Source organism: Nicotiana tomentosiformis, chromosome 6 (assembly GCF_000390325.3).
Source record: "Nicotiana tomentosiformis chromosome 6, ASM39032v3, whole genome shotgun sequence".
NCBI lineage: Eukaryota > Viridiplantae > Streptophyta > Magnoliopsida > Solanales > Solanaceae > Nicotiana > Nicotiana tomentosiformis.
In genome coordinates this window covers 97,365,996-97,383,612 of record NC_090817.1, presented here as the reverse complement: position 1 = coordinate 97,383,612, position 17,617 = coordinate 97,365,996, and positions in this window count along the sequence as shown.

The window sequence follows — 17,617 nt, the reverse complement described above, 5'->3', positions numbered from 1 at the left end:
CTCGACTCGACTCGGCTTCTGCTTCGGCTTCGAATTCGGCTTCGGAATCAGATTTGGATTCAAATTCGATTTGATCAAAGATCGATTGATTGATTAATCTTTTTGGATAAAATTTATTTTAATTATTTAATTAATTAACGAAATTTCAAACAGGAAATGTTCTCATCTTTTTCAACAACCATGGATGTTTCTGAAAGGTTGCAAACCTTTTTAGAAACAGTGCTAGAAAATGGCTATAAATATTCCTTGATCCCAAAATCTTTCCTTACGAAATTTTCTGATCTTCTTCTTCTTCTTCTGCACAAAATTTTTCAGTGTATTTTACAACCATTGAGTGGTTCGAAGTTCATCAGAGTTTTTGGTACAAATACACTGGTGAGTTAAATCGTTCTATCTTGGCAGGATAATATTCCAGCACTTCGGGTACTTGAGGGAAATAATTTCCTTAAGGACACACTGTGCATTCAGTGGGCTGGAATTATTCCGAAATTATTTTCAGATATTATTTTGACATTCTATTGTTGCTAATTTTCTGTTTCTATTTTTTGTTAGGTTGGAAAGAAAGTAAGCCTCGCGTCGTCGTCGTCGTCGTCGTCGTCTTCGCTCGCTCGGCTCGGCTTCGGATTTGGATTCAGATTCGATTTAGTCAAAGATCAATTGACTGATTAATCTTTTTGGACAAATTTTTTTTCAATTATTTAATTAATTAGTTAACAAAAATTCAAACCGGAAATATTCCCACCTGTTCTAACAATCATGGTTGTTTCTGAAAGGTTACAAACCTTTCAGAAACAGTGCTAGAAAATAGCTATAAATATTCCTTGATCCCAGAATCTTTCCTTACAAAATTTTCTGATATTCTTCTTCTTCTTCTGCACAAAATTTTCCAGTGTGTTTACAATCATTTAGTGGTTCGAATTTCATCGGAGTTTTTGTTACAAATACACTGGTGAGATAAATCGTTCTATCCTTGGAGGATAATATTCCAGCACCTCGGGTACTTGAGGTGAATAATTTCCTAAGGACATACTGTGCATCCAGTGGGCTCAATTTATTACGTAATTATTTTTAGATATTATTTCGATATTCTGTTGCTGCTAACTTTCTGTTTCTGTTTTCTGTTTTAGAAATTTTTGTGTTTAATTATTCATTATAGTAATACAGATTGGCAAACAATCTTAAGGAAATTATTTTTTATATTATAATCTGTATCCAGTTTTTGGAGATTAAAACATGTGTGGTTTTCTATTCCTTTTGAATTTTTCTATTCTGATTTGAATATATAAAAAAACTTCATCGGAGTATTAAAATTCAGAAATCATTTGAAGAACATAAAAACTTCATAGTTTTCTGTGAAACAATATATAAAAACTTCAACTTTTATTTATTAAACATACTGTTTATCATTAATTACAGTATTGTTTACTGTACTATTTTTTGCCATTAATTGAACTCTTCTATTGTTGACAGTGAGAAATGACAATTGATAATGGAAATCCTTCTACGACTATTGCGGCAACTACGATAGCCTCGTCAAGCCGAACTGCTATGCCACCGGCCGAGAAAACGGGGAAATATTTTGGAGCCAACTTCAAAGAATGGCAGCAAAGGGTGTTCTTCTGGCTTACCACACTTGGTATGCAGAAATTCACCAGTGAAGAACCTCAAATGCCTGTCGCAGACATACCAGGCAACGAGAAATTTATGATTGTTGAGACGTGGAAACAACCATATTTTCTTTGCAAAGGCTACATCTTAAGTGCTTTGGAGGATGACTTGTACAATGTCTATAGTTTTATGAAAACTTCGAAAGAATTATGGGACGCACTTGAGAAAAAGTACAAGACTGAAGATGCATGCTTGAAAAAGTTCGTGGTTGCCAAGTTTCTAGACTATACAATGATATACAGCAAAACTATTGGAACCCAAGTTCAAGAGCTTCAACTTATTTTTCACGACCTTATTGCTGAAGGTATGGTAGTGAATGAAGCATTTCAATTGGCTACAATGATTGAAAAATTACCTCCTTCGTGGAGAGATTTCAAAAACTATCTTAAGCACAAGCGCAAAGAAATGAAGTTGGAAGAACTTGTGATTCGTCTCAAGATTGAGGAAGACAAAAAACAGCCAAGAAGAAGTCTCGTGGAAATTTAACGATTCTGGGAGCTAATATCATTGAGGAGACTGCTCCAAAAAGTAAGAAGAGGAAGAGGTCTTATGGACAGACTAAGGAGTAGAACAAGAAGAAATTCAAGGGCAACTGCTACAATTATGGAAAAGCTAGTTGCAAAACCCCTGATTGTCGTCTCTCGAAAAAGGATAAGAAAAAGGGACAAGCCAACGTGGTGGAGAAGAATGATGACATCGATGATTTGTGTGCAATGCTTTCGGAATGCAACCTAGTTGGAAATTCGAAGGAGTGGTGGATTGACTCTGGAGCCACTCGACATGTTTGTGTTGTAAAATAAGCATTAGTGACTTACTCTACTGCTGGTCCCGAAGAAGAGCTTTCCATGAAAAATACCGCAACTGCCAAGATTGAGGATTATGGGAAGATATTCCTGAAGATGACTTCCGGCAAGGTGATAACGCTCAACAACATTCTTCATGTTCCTACTATTAGGAAGAATTTAGTTTCAACTTCTTTTCTTGTTAAGAATGGATTCAAATGTATATTTGTATATGACAAAGTTGTTGTAAGCAAGAATGAAATGTATGTTGGAAAGGGCTACCTCACAGAGGGCCTTTTCAAACTCAATGTAATGGTTGTTGACAGTATTAATAAAATTTCAGCTTCTTCTTATTTATTGGAGTCAAATGATTTATGGTATATTCTTTTAGGACATGTCAACTACAAAACCTTGCGGAAGTTAATTAATTTATAAGTATTGCCTAAATTCGAGTGTAATAAATCAAAATATCAAATATGTGTTGAATCTAAGTTTGTAAAACATCATTATAAGTCTTTTGAAAGGAATTCAAATCTTTTAGACTTAATTCATAATGACATTTGTGATATAAAGTCGACACCATCTCGAGGTGGGAAAAAGTATTTTATAACTTTTATTGACGATTGTAATCGATATTCTTATGTTTATTTGTTTAATAGTAAGGATGAAGCAATTGAAGCATTTAAGCAATAGAAGAATGAAGTGGAGAATCAGATGAATAAAAAGATCAAAATGATTAGAAGTGATAGGGGTGGAGAATATGAATCTCCGTTTGCAGAAAGTAAGAAAGTAAGCCTCGTGCCGTCGTCGTCTTCGCTCGCTCGGCTCGGCTTCGAATTCGGATTCGGATTCGATTTGGTCAAAGATCGATTGATTGATTAATCTGATATAAGTTCACTACGGAAAGTTCAAAGGAAAACCTACTTATCTAGATGCAATTAGTCCTTGCATGTAAATTACACACTCGTCCGTGCATTTCTTTATCTTATAGACATTCCTCATTCATGTGGGGGATTGTTGGGATTAAAAGATTGGTGAATGGTAAATAGAGGGAAGAAAGTGGAGGAAAAATGAGCTCCCTTTTGCTTTGGAAAGAGCAAGTGTCCCTCATTCGTGGTGGAAAGAAAAGTGAATGTGCTTATATTGAGAAAGCACTTCTCTTGGTGTTAAATGGGTTGGAAAGAAAGTAAGCCTCGCGCCGCCGTCGTCGTCGCTCGCTCGACTCGTCTTCGGCTTCCGATTCGGATTAGGATTCGAATTGGTCAAAGATCGATTGATTGATTAATCTTTTTGGACAAAATTTCTTTCAATTATTTAATTAATTAACTAAAATTCAAACGAAAAATGAACCCACCTGTTCCAACAACAATGGCTGTTTATGAAAAGTTGCAAACCTTTTCAGAAACAGTACCAGAAAATGACTATAAATGTGCCTTGATCCGAGAATCTTTCCTTACGAAATTTTATGATCTTCCTCTTCTTATGCACAAAATTTTCCAGTATATTTTACAACCATTGAGTGGTTCGAAATTCATCTGAGTTTTTGATACCAATACATTGGTGAGTTAAATCGTTCTATCCTGGGAGGATAATATTCCAGCACCTCGAGTATTTGAGGGCAATAATTTTCTCAAAGACACATTGTGCATTCAGTGGGCTCGATTTATTCCGAAATTATTTTCAGATATTATTTCGACATTCTGTTGCTGCTAACTTTCTGTTTCTGTTTTCTGTTTCAGAAAGTTTACTGTTCCATTATTCATTATAGTAATACAGATTGGCTAATAGTATCCACGTTAGTCTAGAATTCTTTTACCTTACATTGCAAGATGCAAAAGTTTGACTTGGTATAGCTAGAAATTTGGGGTAGCAACTGTGATAAGACACAGAGAAGCCAAAAAATTTATAGTCATGAAATACCTTCAGCGTGCAGACGTAAGTATGTATTTTTATTCTTTCTTCCTAATTTTTCAGTTCTTTATCTTTTTTGTTACATGTTTGATTCTTTTTCCGATAATAAATTACTAAAAATATGTTAAAGAACTTATGAATCATCAATAACTGTTATATTACCAAAGAACTTATCAAAGAATTATATTATATTTAAAGCTCAAAATTCTTTAGTGAAATATTGTTTGTTTTTTTACCCTTTACAAATTAATTTTACACTAGATAAGATTATAATTTAATTAATTTTTTTTATATTGAAGACATCCCACAAACACAATATTTAAAGGCAACCCATAAATACAATATTTAATATATTGAAAATAATTCATATAGTATTTTGTATGAGTAAAAGAACAAGAACAAGTTGCATTTGATCGCAAGAAGAAAAAAATAAGCATCTTGTGAGTTAGCTGGTCTGTTGTGTCTTCTAGAATGAACTTAAGAATACATATGAACATGAAACTCTTCAAGAAAAGTTTTTGAAAAAAGCTCTTAAATCTTTAAAGGTTATGTGTTCTAACTAAAACTAAAAAGGAAGCATGATAAATTATAAAGTTTAAGCAATAAAATAATTAAACTGAGATAAATTTTAAGTTGAATATATTAACCGAGATAACTGATGACCTTTTGTGGGGTAAAAGTTTCTTTCTTTATTGAGTTAGTTAAATAGGATCAACATTTATCATTTTCAGGAGTTTACATTTTCTCTTTACTTTAGTCAAACACAATTTTTCATATAATATTTATGTACTTTTCCTAAAAAAAATTATATTCATTGAGACAGGGTTCACGCGCAATGCTGATATCCTAATATTAGTTAAGCTTAAATAGCAAAATCAATCTAACACCCATTTTAAATAATAAATCTTAAGACTCAGAAACAAAGGCAGTTAATTGGACGAAAGACAGAAAGGAAGAAGGAATCAAATGTAGAAGCGAAAGCTCTGCAACGCACAAAAAGAAGTAAAATAGAAGCAAAGTCTTGCTTATATAAACATCACCACCATAGATTACTTTCTTTTTATTAATACATTAAGTATAAAGATTGGAGCCGTTTGTCCATAAAATAAAATAAAAATTCGATTTTTTTTAAAAAATTGTGTTTGTCCATGAAATGTAATAAATCTTTGAAAACAATTCGAAAATGAATTTTTCAAACCACTTTTTCAAAAAATTTAATTGTTTTTTCTCAATTCACAAAACTGCATGTCGAAACATAATTTCAAATTTCAAATACCGTTTTTCAACTAAACTCCAAATACTACTTTTTTTTTCAAAATTTATAATTTTTATGTCCAAACGTCTGCTACATAACATCGAATAACAAACATACGTGGTCATAGGCAGGGTCAGAGCCAATGTATAAGTTACGGGTTCGGCCGAACTCAGTGACTTTGATTCAGATCATGTATTTGTCTTAAGAAATTAATTAAATATGTATAAATTATTAATTTATAACCCAATAACTCAAAATGATTAAAATTTTGAACTTATAAACTTCAAATCCTAACTTCGCCTCTGCCACAGGAGCCGACTTCTTTTGTGTGTTGCATTTAGTGGAATGGAAGGTTGCCCTTCTTATTTCGAAAAGGGTTTTCAATGTTTATTCACTATTGATTTTACAATTTGCTTATTGATTTTGTTATTTACTTTTAAAAACTTTAATTGTCTTCTTTTTGTCTTGTTAGTTTAAAATTCATACCAAAAGTAGAGAAGATCATAAAAAATTTCTCAAAAATGAAAAAAAAAAAGGGGGAAAAGAAATGGGGCAACCAGGGAGAAGAAGGTAGTTTAGTATTTGTGGGGGAGGGGGTGGGGAAGAAAAATATTTGGAGGAGGACAAAAAGGAAGAATGAATCAAATAGAAGAAGAAGCTATGCAACCAGCAAATAAGAAAGAACAAAGCAAAATCCAAGTATCTGCAACCAAAAAACAAAAATGCTTGCTTGTATAAATTAAAATTCCCAGGTGCTGATCTTGTCTTTATCCTTTTTCCTTCAATTAAACTTTATCGAATATGAGTCAGTGTCCCAATATAAATTGCAAGACTATCACAATCCTTCATTTATATGAGAAAATTAAAAGGTTCGAAGAAATCAATAGTTCTTGGACACATGAAACTTTTTGAAAATAGAAGTCTTTTCATCTTCCTCCTTTAAGTGAATAATATATTTAGACACTTTTAAAAATTTTGAAATAAGCTAATGTAAATGAATGAATAAAAAGAATGATAAATAGTAGTAATTCTTTTTCTCAAAGACAAAATAGTCATTCAGCTTTTCAAGAATATTTTTATAAATTAACTTTGACTTAAGGTTAGTAGGATTACGTGGTTCAAGAAACAAACAGACATTTCTTCATAAAAATTAAATGTTCAAGTCAAGGAGGACATCAAGAGATACAAATAAACAAGAAAAGCCATGCCAAAAACTAGAAAAACAATTTCAAGAAAAACCAACATGGAATTTCAATGACTACTTCATTGAATAAGTTGCTAATTCAAAATCCAGATGTCCTAACTCGCTCTATCTACACTTATTTTGTACGGAAAACACACACATATATATAGAGAGTTCAAATTCTTTGGGGTCCAGCCTTACCGTAATAAACATCTACATATTTACAGTAATTTCGCGAACCCATATAATTTGAGTTATTTTCAACAAATGTTGAAAGCTGGAACCTCAAATCTCCACAATTAACATCCAAATTCGTCCAAAAACTATGTTCCACCTTGTATCTACCCCTTATCCATACAGTAAATTTTGCATATCCACTTGTATTTATCTCCTTCAAAATAGCATTTGCAACCTCATCATTCATAATCTTCATAGGCAAATAATCACTAAAATTCACTTCTATACATCTCTCATCTTTTCCTTCTTGATAATAAAGCTCTAACATTGTTATCCAAAGAATATCATCATCATACATAATAGAAACCTCAAAATTCTTGTACTTAGTTTTTGTTGGCATTTTGACAAAGAAATAAGTATTTTTTGGGATTTCGACAAAGAAATTGAATGAAAAATTTTGGCCAACAATGGAATAAGGCAAAGAGGAGATATTAATATAAATTGCACTTTTTGTCTTCAAGGAAATATTGGGACGTGGAATTTTTGCAAAGTATATTAATATCATGGTCGAAATGAATCCAAGAACAAAAAGAAGGCCTAAACAGATGAGAAAACCAACTAAGAAGGAACCTTTTCCATTTTTTTCTTCATTCTTTTTTCTACTCATTGTTTTTTTTTTCTTTTTCTCTCAAGGAAATGAATTTTACTTTAACTTGAATTATATTATGAAGATAAATAGGAGCAAGGAGATAGAGTCCTATTAATTAGTGATAGAGATAAGAGTGTTTTACTAGTTCTTCAAGATGTGGATGATCTTATCTAGTATATACATCATTTGAGGATGGTAAATCCTTTCTACAAGGTAAAATAACACTAACACACTAGGTAAACCTCTCTAGTCCCATAGCTCTCAATAATGAAAGGAAAAATAGCCCAAATCAATGTGTTACAGTATATCATCAGGGAAAATAGCAGAGACTGAGGTAAACATGTACAAGAATCACTATGACTGAATGTAACTACCAGGAGCAGGAATATAGCCTAAGCATAATTTCTAACATGAAAGGAAGTCAAGTTCTAGTAGACAGGAATGCATATAAACACAAATAAAGGCTATTAGACTTCACAGTCTCTCAGGACGGACAAAGTCTTAATCCCTCGCGGCATACAGCCACACGCCTGTCACCTAGCATGGGTGCCACCTCCAAACAGTCACATTATACCAAACTCCAGGTTTCATACCCTCAAGACCAGATTTAAAACTGTTACTTACTTCAACAGTGTAGAACTCCTACTCCGGAATGCTCTTTCCTCTCTAATCGGCCTACAAATGACTCAAATCTAGCAATGAGCAATATAATACGATCAATATGAGCTAAAGGAATGAATCCCACAAGGAAAATACCAATTTATAGGCCAAATCCCGAAATTCACTCAAACCCGGCCCCCGGGCCCACGTCTTGAAATTAGACAAAAGTCACAAAACCCGAAAGCCCATTCACTCCCGAGTCTACCCATACTAAATTCATCAAAATCCGACCTCATTTGGTCCCTCAAATCCCAAAATTACTCTTTCCAAAATCCCAAGCCCTAACTCCTTATTTTACTCCAAATATCCTACTAATTAGGTGAGAAATCAACGAAAAAATACCATAGCTAAGGATAATTAGGCTCAAGGAACTTACCTCAGTGATAACCCTCGAATTTCCTTCCAAAGATCACTCCAAAGGCTCCAAAGTCCGTGTTCCAGCCCAGTAAAACCGCACCTACGGTCCAATATCTGCACCTGTGGAGCCGCTTCTGTGGTTGGGAACTCACCTCCTGCGGAAACTCACTTAATGCACTGACCCCGCACCTGCATCCCAGGTCTCGCGCCTGCGGACGCGCACCTGCGCAATTCCCTCCGCTTCTGCAGAAATAGCCAAACTCCTCACTTTTGCATCTGCGACTCAGCCTCGCATCTGCGGGCTCGCAGATGCGACCACTTCTACGCACCTGCAGTTCCAGCCCAAGTCCTCCATGTCCGCATCTACGGCTTACTAAGCACTTCTGCGGGGCCGCACCTGCGGGCCTCCCGCCGCAGGTGCGAAAACACCAGAACACCAGAACAATCTGCCAAGCCTAAGTTCAAAACTTCCTTCCGTTGAGCATCCGAAATCACCCCGAGCCCCTCGGGACCTCAACCAAACATACCAACAAGTCATATATCAACATACGAACTTACTTGAGCCTTCAAATCACTTAAAACAACATCAAAATACTAAATTACCCTCAGATTCAAGTCCAAGTACTTTAAAACTTAGAAATTCGGCAACCGATGCCGAAACCAACCAAAGTACGTCCGAATGACCTCAAATTTTACACACGCGTCAAAAATGACACCACGAACCTACTCCAACTTCTGGAAATCCATTCCAACCCGATATCAAATTTTCCACTGCCGACCGAAATCGTTAAATTTTCAACTTTCGCCAATTCAAGTCTAATTCCACTACGGACCTCCAAATCACATTCCGGATGCGCTCTTAAGTCCAAAATCACCTAACGAAACTAATGGAACTATCAGAATTAAATTTTGAGATCGTTTACACATAAGCCAATATCCAGTTGACGTTTCTAACTTAATCTTCTAAATAAGAGACTAAGTGTCTCAATTCACTCCGAAACTACTCCGGACCCGAACCAACTAACCCGGTATATCATAACATAGCTGAAAAGCACAAAATGAAGCAGAAATATGGAAAATGAGGCTATAACTCTCGAAACGATCGGCCGGGTCATTACAATTTTTCTTTTGTTCTTCCCGTGGTCGTTTAGGTCTTTCACTTAATGACTCACATTCAGTTTTATACGGATAGATGCTTTCAAAGAATATAGCATGATTTGATTCAATTACTGTATTAACATGAATTTCGGGAGTATCAGATTTATGAACCAAAAACCGACATGCTTTACTGTCTATAGTATATCCAATGAAAACACAATCCACAGTTTTTGGTCCGATTTTTACCCTTTTGGGTAAAGGTACTTGTACCTTTGCTAAATACTCCCACACTTTGAAATATTTCAAGTTGGATTTTCTTCCTTTCCATTTTTCATATGGAATAGATTGCATTTTGTTGTGGGGTACTCTGTTGAGTATTCGGTTAACTGTAAGGATAGGTTCGGCCCACAAACTCTGCGGTAATCCGGAATAAATTAATAAAGAATTTATCATTTCCTTTAATGTCCAATTTTTTCTTTCTACAATTCCATTGGATTGAGCTATGTAGGGGGGCAGTAGTTTCATGGATAATTCCATATTCCGAATATATTTCTGCAAATGGAGATTCATAATCTCCACCCCGATCACTTCTAATCATTTTGATCTTTTTATTAAACTGATTCTCCACTTCACTCTTGTATTGCTTAAATTCTTCAATTGCTTTATCCTTACTATTAAGCAAATAAACATAAGAATATTGAGTACAATTGTCAATAAAAGTTATAAAATACTTTTTCCCACCTCGAGATGGTGTCGACTTATGTTTATTTGCTTAATAGTAAGGATGAAGCAATTGTGGCGTCGACTTGATATCACAAATGTTAGTATAAATTAAGTCTAAAGGATTTGAATTTCTTTCAACAGACTTATAATGATATTTTACAAACTTAGATTCAATACATATTTGACATTTTTGATTTATTAAACTCGAATTTAGGCAATACTTATAAATTAATTAACTTCCGCAAGGTTTTGTAATTGACATGTCCTTAAAGAATATGCCATAAATCATTTGACTCCAATAAATAAGAAGAAGCTGAAATTTTATTAATATTCTCAACAACCATTACATTGAGTTTGAAAAGGCCCTCTATGGGGTAACACTTTCCAACATACATTTCATTCTTGCGCACAACAACTTTGTCAGATACAAATACATATTTGAATCCATTCTTAACAAGAAAAAAAGTTGAAACTAAATTCTTCCTAATAGTAGGAACATGAAGAATGTTGTTGAGCATTAACACCTTGCCGGATGTCATCTTCAGGAATATCTTCCCATAACCCTCAATCAAGGTTGTTGCAGTATTTCCCATGGAAAGCTCTTCTTCGGGACCAGCAGTAGAGTAAGTCATTAATGCTTGTTTTACAACACAAACATGTCGAGTGGCTCCATAGTCAATCCACTACTCCTTCAGATTTCCAACTAGGTTGCATTCCGAAAGCATTGCACACAGATCATTGGTGTCATCATTCTTCTCCACTACGTTAGCTTGTCCTTTTTTCTTATCCTTTTTCTGGAGACGACAATCAGGGGCTTTGGGACCATCTTTTCCACAATTGTAGAAGTTGCCCTTGAATTTCTTCTTGTTCTACTCCTTAGTCTGTCCAGAAGACATCTTCCTCTTCTTGCTTTTTGGAGTAGTCTCCTCAACGATATTAGCTCCCATAATCGTTGAATTTCCACGAGACTTCTTCTCGGCTGTTTTGTTATCTTCCTCAATCTTGAGACGAATCACAAGATCTTCCAACTTCATTTCTTTGCGCTTGTGCTTAAGATAGTTTTTGAAATCTCTCCACGAATGAGTCAATTTTTCAATCATTGCAGCCACTTGAAATGCTTTATTCACTACCATACTTTCAGCAATAAGGTCGTGAAAAATAAGTTGAAGCTCTTGAACTTGGGTTCCAACAGTTTTGTTATCTATTATTTTATAGTCTAAAAACTTGGCAACCACGAACTTTTTCAAGCATGCATCTTCAGTCTTGTACTTTTTCTCAAGTGCGTCCCATAATTCTTTCGAAGTTTTCATAAAACTGTAGACATTGTACAAGTCATCCTCCAAAGCACTTAGGATGTAGCCTTTGCAAAGAAAATCTGCCTATTTCCATGCCTCAACAATCATAAATTTCTCATTGTCTGGCATGCTCGCGGAAGGCACGGGAGGTTCTTCATTGGTGAATTTCTGCATACCAAGAGTGGTAAGCTAGAAGAACACCCTTTGCTGCCATCCTTTTAAGTTGGATCCAAAAAAAAAAATTCCGATTTCTCAGCTGGTGGCACAGTAGTTCGGCTTGACGAGGCTATCGTAGTTGCCACAACAGTCGTAGAAGGATTTTCGTTATCAATTGTCATTTTCCACTGTCAACAACAGAAGAGTTCAATTAATGGTAAAAAATAGTACAGTAAACAGTACTGTAATTAATGATAAACAGTATGTTTAATAAATAAAAACCGAAGTTTTTATATACTTTTTCACAGAAAATGATGAAGTTTTTATATTCTTCAAATGGTTTCTGAATTTTAATACTCCAATGACATTTTTATATATTCAAATCAGAATAGAAAAATTCAGGAGTAGAAAATCACACATGTTTTAATCTCCAAAATCAGGATACAGATTATAATATAAAAAATAATATTCTTAAGATTGTTAGCCAATATGTATTACTATAATAAATAATGAAACAGTAAACTTTCTGAAACAGAAAACAGAAACAGAAAGTTAGCAGCAACAGAATATCTAAATAATATCTGAAAATAATTTCGGAATAAATTGAGCCTATTGAATGCACAGTGTGTCTATAAGGAAATTATTCCCCTTAAGTACCTGAGATGGTGGAATATTATCCTCCGAGGATAGAATAATTTAACTCACAAGTGTATTGGTACCTAAAACTCTGATGAACTTCGAACCACTCTATGGTTGCAAAACACACTGAAAAATTTTGTGCAAAAGAAGAAGAAAAAGAAGATCAAACAATTTCGTAAGAAAAGATTCTGGGATCAAGGCATATCTATAGCCATTTTCTATTACTATTTCTAAAAAGGATTGCAACCTTTCAGAAACAATCATGCTTGTTGGAACAGGTGAGAACATTTTCCATTTGAAATATTCTGGGAAAAAGGATTTAAAATAATCTGGGAAAGAAACGGAATGGAACGGGTCGCATCGCGGGTCCTGGGTTATTTCGGGTTGATTTTTTATTAATTAATTAAATAATTGAAAGAAATTTTATCCAAAAAGATTAATCAATCAATCGTTGACCGAAGCCGAAGCCGAACTGAGCGACGATGACGGCGCGAGGCTTACTTTCTTTCCAACCCATTTAACACCAAGAGAAGTGCGTTCTCAATATAAGCACATTTATTTTTCTTTTCACCACCAATGAGGGACACTTGCTCTTTCCTAAGCAAAAGGGAGCTTATTTTCCTCCACTTTCTTCCCTTTATTTCCCATTCACCAATGTTTTAATCCCAATAGATACCCCTTATTTAGGATCAGAATTTTAATGAGATAAAAGTTCTTAGTTGATTTAAATTTCTAATTATTTTTAGGGTTCTTTAAATAAGGAAATTTTTTAATAATTAAAATTTTAATTGATTTCAAACTCTTAAATATTAGGGTATATAACTAAATGACTATTTTCTCTAGTATGAAATTAATTTTTAAAGGGTAAAAAAAAGCGAACGACATTTCACTAAAGATCTTCGTGCTTTCTAATATAGTACTAGTTTTAGGATCCGTGCATTGCACGTGTGTATTATGTCTTATAGTGCAATTTTTTTAAAATTATATAAATATTATTGAAATATGTGCATGAAATATATATAAGGATCGAAGGTTTAAAAAATACAAGATCAAATAGCAAAATATGTCACGATCCAAAATCTATAAAGGTCGTGATGGCGCCGGACACCACTGTCAAGCAAGCCAACAATAATTACTTAATTGGGTTCTCATTTTATTATTTTTGAAATCATATTTTCCTTCAATTTAAATAGTAAAGAATGTGGATTTACAGAGTAAATAATAATACTTTTAACAAATTCAATACAGAACAACCCATAATCATCCCAAACTCCGGTGTCACAAGTGCTTGAGCATTAACTAGGAATATAAAATAAAATATAGCACCTGTCCTGAATACAAATTGGACAGGAAAAATATAAATACTCTGAAGGAGACTCTGCTGGCTGCGAGTCGACAAATGGAATGCAGCTCACCTAGGTCCCCGCATGTATACACACCTCTGCTCTCACATGGCCTCTAGACATATATGTGCCTGCACAAAAATATGCAGCAAGTGTAGTATGAGTACATAAGCAACGTGTACCCAGTAAGTATCTAGCCTAAACCCAGAGAAGTAGTGACAAGGGGTCGACATCGACACTCACTAGTGGTCCAACAACATAAGGTACAGTAAAGAGGTAGCAAATATGAGGCATAGCAAGTAAGTGAAATAGACAAATATAGATCACGTGGTACAAATCCCCTCTCTTTACGAGGAACTCAAGCTCTTCATTAGAAATTTCCTCCTTAACCGGAGCATATATATAGGTATAGTGAAACTCATCAAGTGGCTGCCATAATTCAAATTCGGAATTTACAGATACACTGGCTTCTTGCCAAGTTGTACGCACGATTTCATGGGAATGTGATATAGGAAATGCCGAGGTGTACGGCCCGGTCCAACGTAATAATAAAACTGTGCATTGCCGAGGGTCGAACGGCCCGAACTATATGATAAATCAATTAACCTGTCGAGGCGAACGGTCCGCTCCCATAAGAGTGTGGTACATAAATCCTGCCGAGGCGAACGACCCGATCCCATAAGAAGTGAAATACAAATTCTTGCCGAGGCGAACGACTCGATCCCAAAAGAAATAAGAAGCTTTGACGGGTCCTTGACCCCACTTACGAATAAACGTGTGAGTTGTAATTTCTTTAACAAAACCTTTTCAATGAAACATATATATATATATATATATATATATATATATATATATATATATATATATATATATATATCATAGAAATATGCCGTAAGAGGAGTAAAGTTACTCGGTGACTAATCGTGAAATCATGAAGTCTCTATAATAGCAAGTCTACTCTCAAGTAGAAAGGTAAAATAAAGAATTAAACGAGCAAGGAAAATCCCTATAGTACAAGTACAACATGGTGTGAAACTAAGTCTACCCGAACAATAACATGAATCTAACTATGTACGGACTCTCGTCACCTCGTGCGTACGTAATCCCCGCAACAAGTTGCACACATTAAATACATCACCCAGGGGTAGTTTTCCCCCCCATAGAGTTAGACAGGAGATTACCTCCCTCCGAAGTTCCATAACCGGCTCCAACGCTGCTCTAACACCTCAAACTGATGCCCGTCGCTCCAAAATTAGTCAAACAATATGCAAACCAATAAGGATATACTCTAATACTCATGACAAATCAATTTAGACAAATTCCCAACTCCGCTGGAAAAGTCGATAAAATCACCCTCAGGCCCACGTGCACAGATTCCGAACATTTTCGAAGATAACTATTACCCATAACCTCACAAACTCAAATATATAATTTATTTCTAATTCCATGCCTAAATTCTTGGTCAAAATCCAAAAATACCAATTCTAGGTTTTCTATCAAAAATCCCACAATTTCTACCAATTTCCATGCTTGAATCCATATAAAAATCATGTATTTAACTTGTAATAAATGGAAATCACTTACCTTGTGTTGGTTGATGGAAACCTCCCTTTGAAGCTCTCCAAAATTGTCCTAACCAAAAGAAAAATGGAAGAAAATGGGTCAAATCCCCGTTCTTAAAGAACCCTTCTGCCCAGCGACTCCCGCACCTGCGACCGCTTCACCGCATCTGCGGTCTCGCAGGTGCGGCCAAAACCTCGCACCCGCGCATACCCTCTGCCCAGCACAGCTCCGCACCTGCGATGCCAAATGCATCCCTGTGGTCTCGCACATGCGGAGACCTTCCGTTTCTGCGACTCCAACTGCCAGCTCGCATTCCGATTCTGCGGAGCCTTCCTCGCATCTGCGGGCTCGCAGATGCGGAAACATCCTCACATCTGCGGCCATCAAAGCTCCGACCAGATGTCGCTTCTACGACCCAAACGCTGCACCTGCGGCCCTATTCATGCAGGTGTGATTGCACCAGGTATTAGCTGCCTCAGCACTTCTTCCAAGTCCAAACTCGGTCCGTTTACCATCTGGTATCCACTCGAGGCTCTCGGGACCTTAACTAAGTATACCAAAATGTTCCAAAACACATTACGAACTTAGTCGAGGCCTCAGATCACGCAAAACAACATCTAAACTACGAATCACCCTCCAATTCAAACTTAATGAACTTTAGAACTTCAAACTTCTACCTTTGATGCCGAGACCTATTAAATCACGTCCGATTGACCTCCAATTTTGCACACAAGTCATAATTGACATTACAGACCTACTCCAGCTTCCGGAATCGGAATCCGACCTCGATATCAAAAAGTCCACTCTCGGTCAAACTTTTCAAAAAACTTCAAATTTCCAGTTTTCGCCAAATGACCCCGAAATGACCTACGGACCTCCAAATCCACTTCCGGACGCGCTCCCAATACTAGAATCACCATACGGAGCTATTCCCAGACTCGGAATCCCAAATGGACATTGATAACATTTGAAATACACCACAACCCAATTCTTTTGAAATTCTTCCAAAATGCCAATTTCCATAATAGGCGCTGAAACGCTCCCGGGTCATCCAAAACCCGATCCGGACATACGCCCAAGTCCAAAATCATCATATGAACCTGTTGGAACGTTCAATTCCCGATTCCAAAGTCGTTTACTCAAAAATCACACTTTAGTCAATTCCTCCGACTTAAGGCTTCCGAAATTAGAATTTTCTTTCCAAATAAACTCCGAACTTTCCAAAATTAAATTCCGACCACACGTACAAGTCATAATACCTGAAGTGAAGCTTCTCAGGGTCTGAAGCCGCTGAATGACCTGCTAGAGCTCAAAACGACCAGTCGGTTCGTTACATTCTCTCCCACTTAAACATACGTTCGTCTTCGAACGTGCTAAGAACTGCTCTGGAATTGTCTGAAATCACTGTTTAATACCTCGTGCACCTACCCGTGCTACCACACCCAGTTGAGCACATTAGCTCGAGCCAATCTGAAGATCCTCCCCTTTATTTAGGCAATTAAGCCTTAGAGTCAAATTCCAACGTCCGAAATTCTCTACTAGGATTGCTTCCAACATATGAACACTGTTTCAATCACTACATGATGTACCAATACATGATTGTATCCCTTACTAAATTCTTCCCATGCACCGCATAACTCATTTTCCCAAGGCAATCTTTCCAAAGCACAACAACTAAAATTTCCACTGACCGAAGCCCGTAGTATACCTCATGACCAATTAAGCCTTGCTTTAATCTCACAACACTGGCACGACAGAGAAGATGTGTAGAACTTATAGCCACCTGCTGAATCACAATTTATGGAGTCTCTCCTCCCGACAAGAACCATTACCTCATTCTGGACCGATTAACAATATTTACTCTTTAATATGCTTCATACAAATCTGATCGCACTGATCCCAAGTCCAATAATCTCGTCTCACCCAGTACAAGCTGCTCAGGCAATAAGCCACTCAGACACTGCCAAAAGCCTCATATGATGTCATAATGTGCCCACAAGCTACAAACTCGAATATGATACATAAAGAAATGAACTCTGGAAAGATCTACTCAACCCACACAACTAATTTAAACAACCGAAAAGATGTTATGAACCTTCCCCAGGAAATGGGAAGCAAAACACACAATAATAGATATGGGAAACTGTACGCAATAACA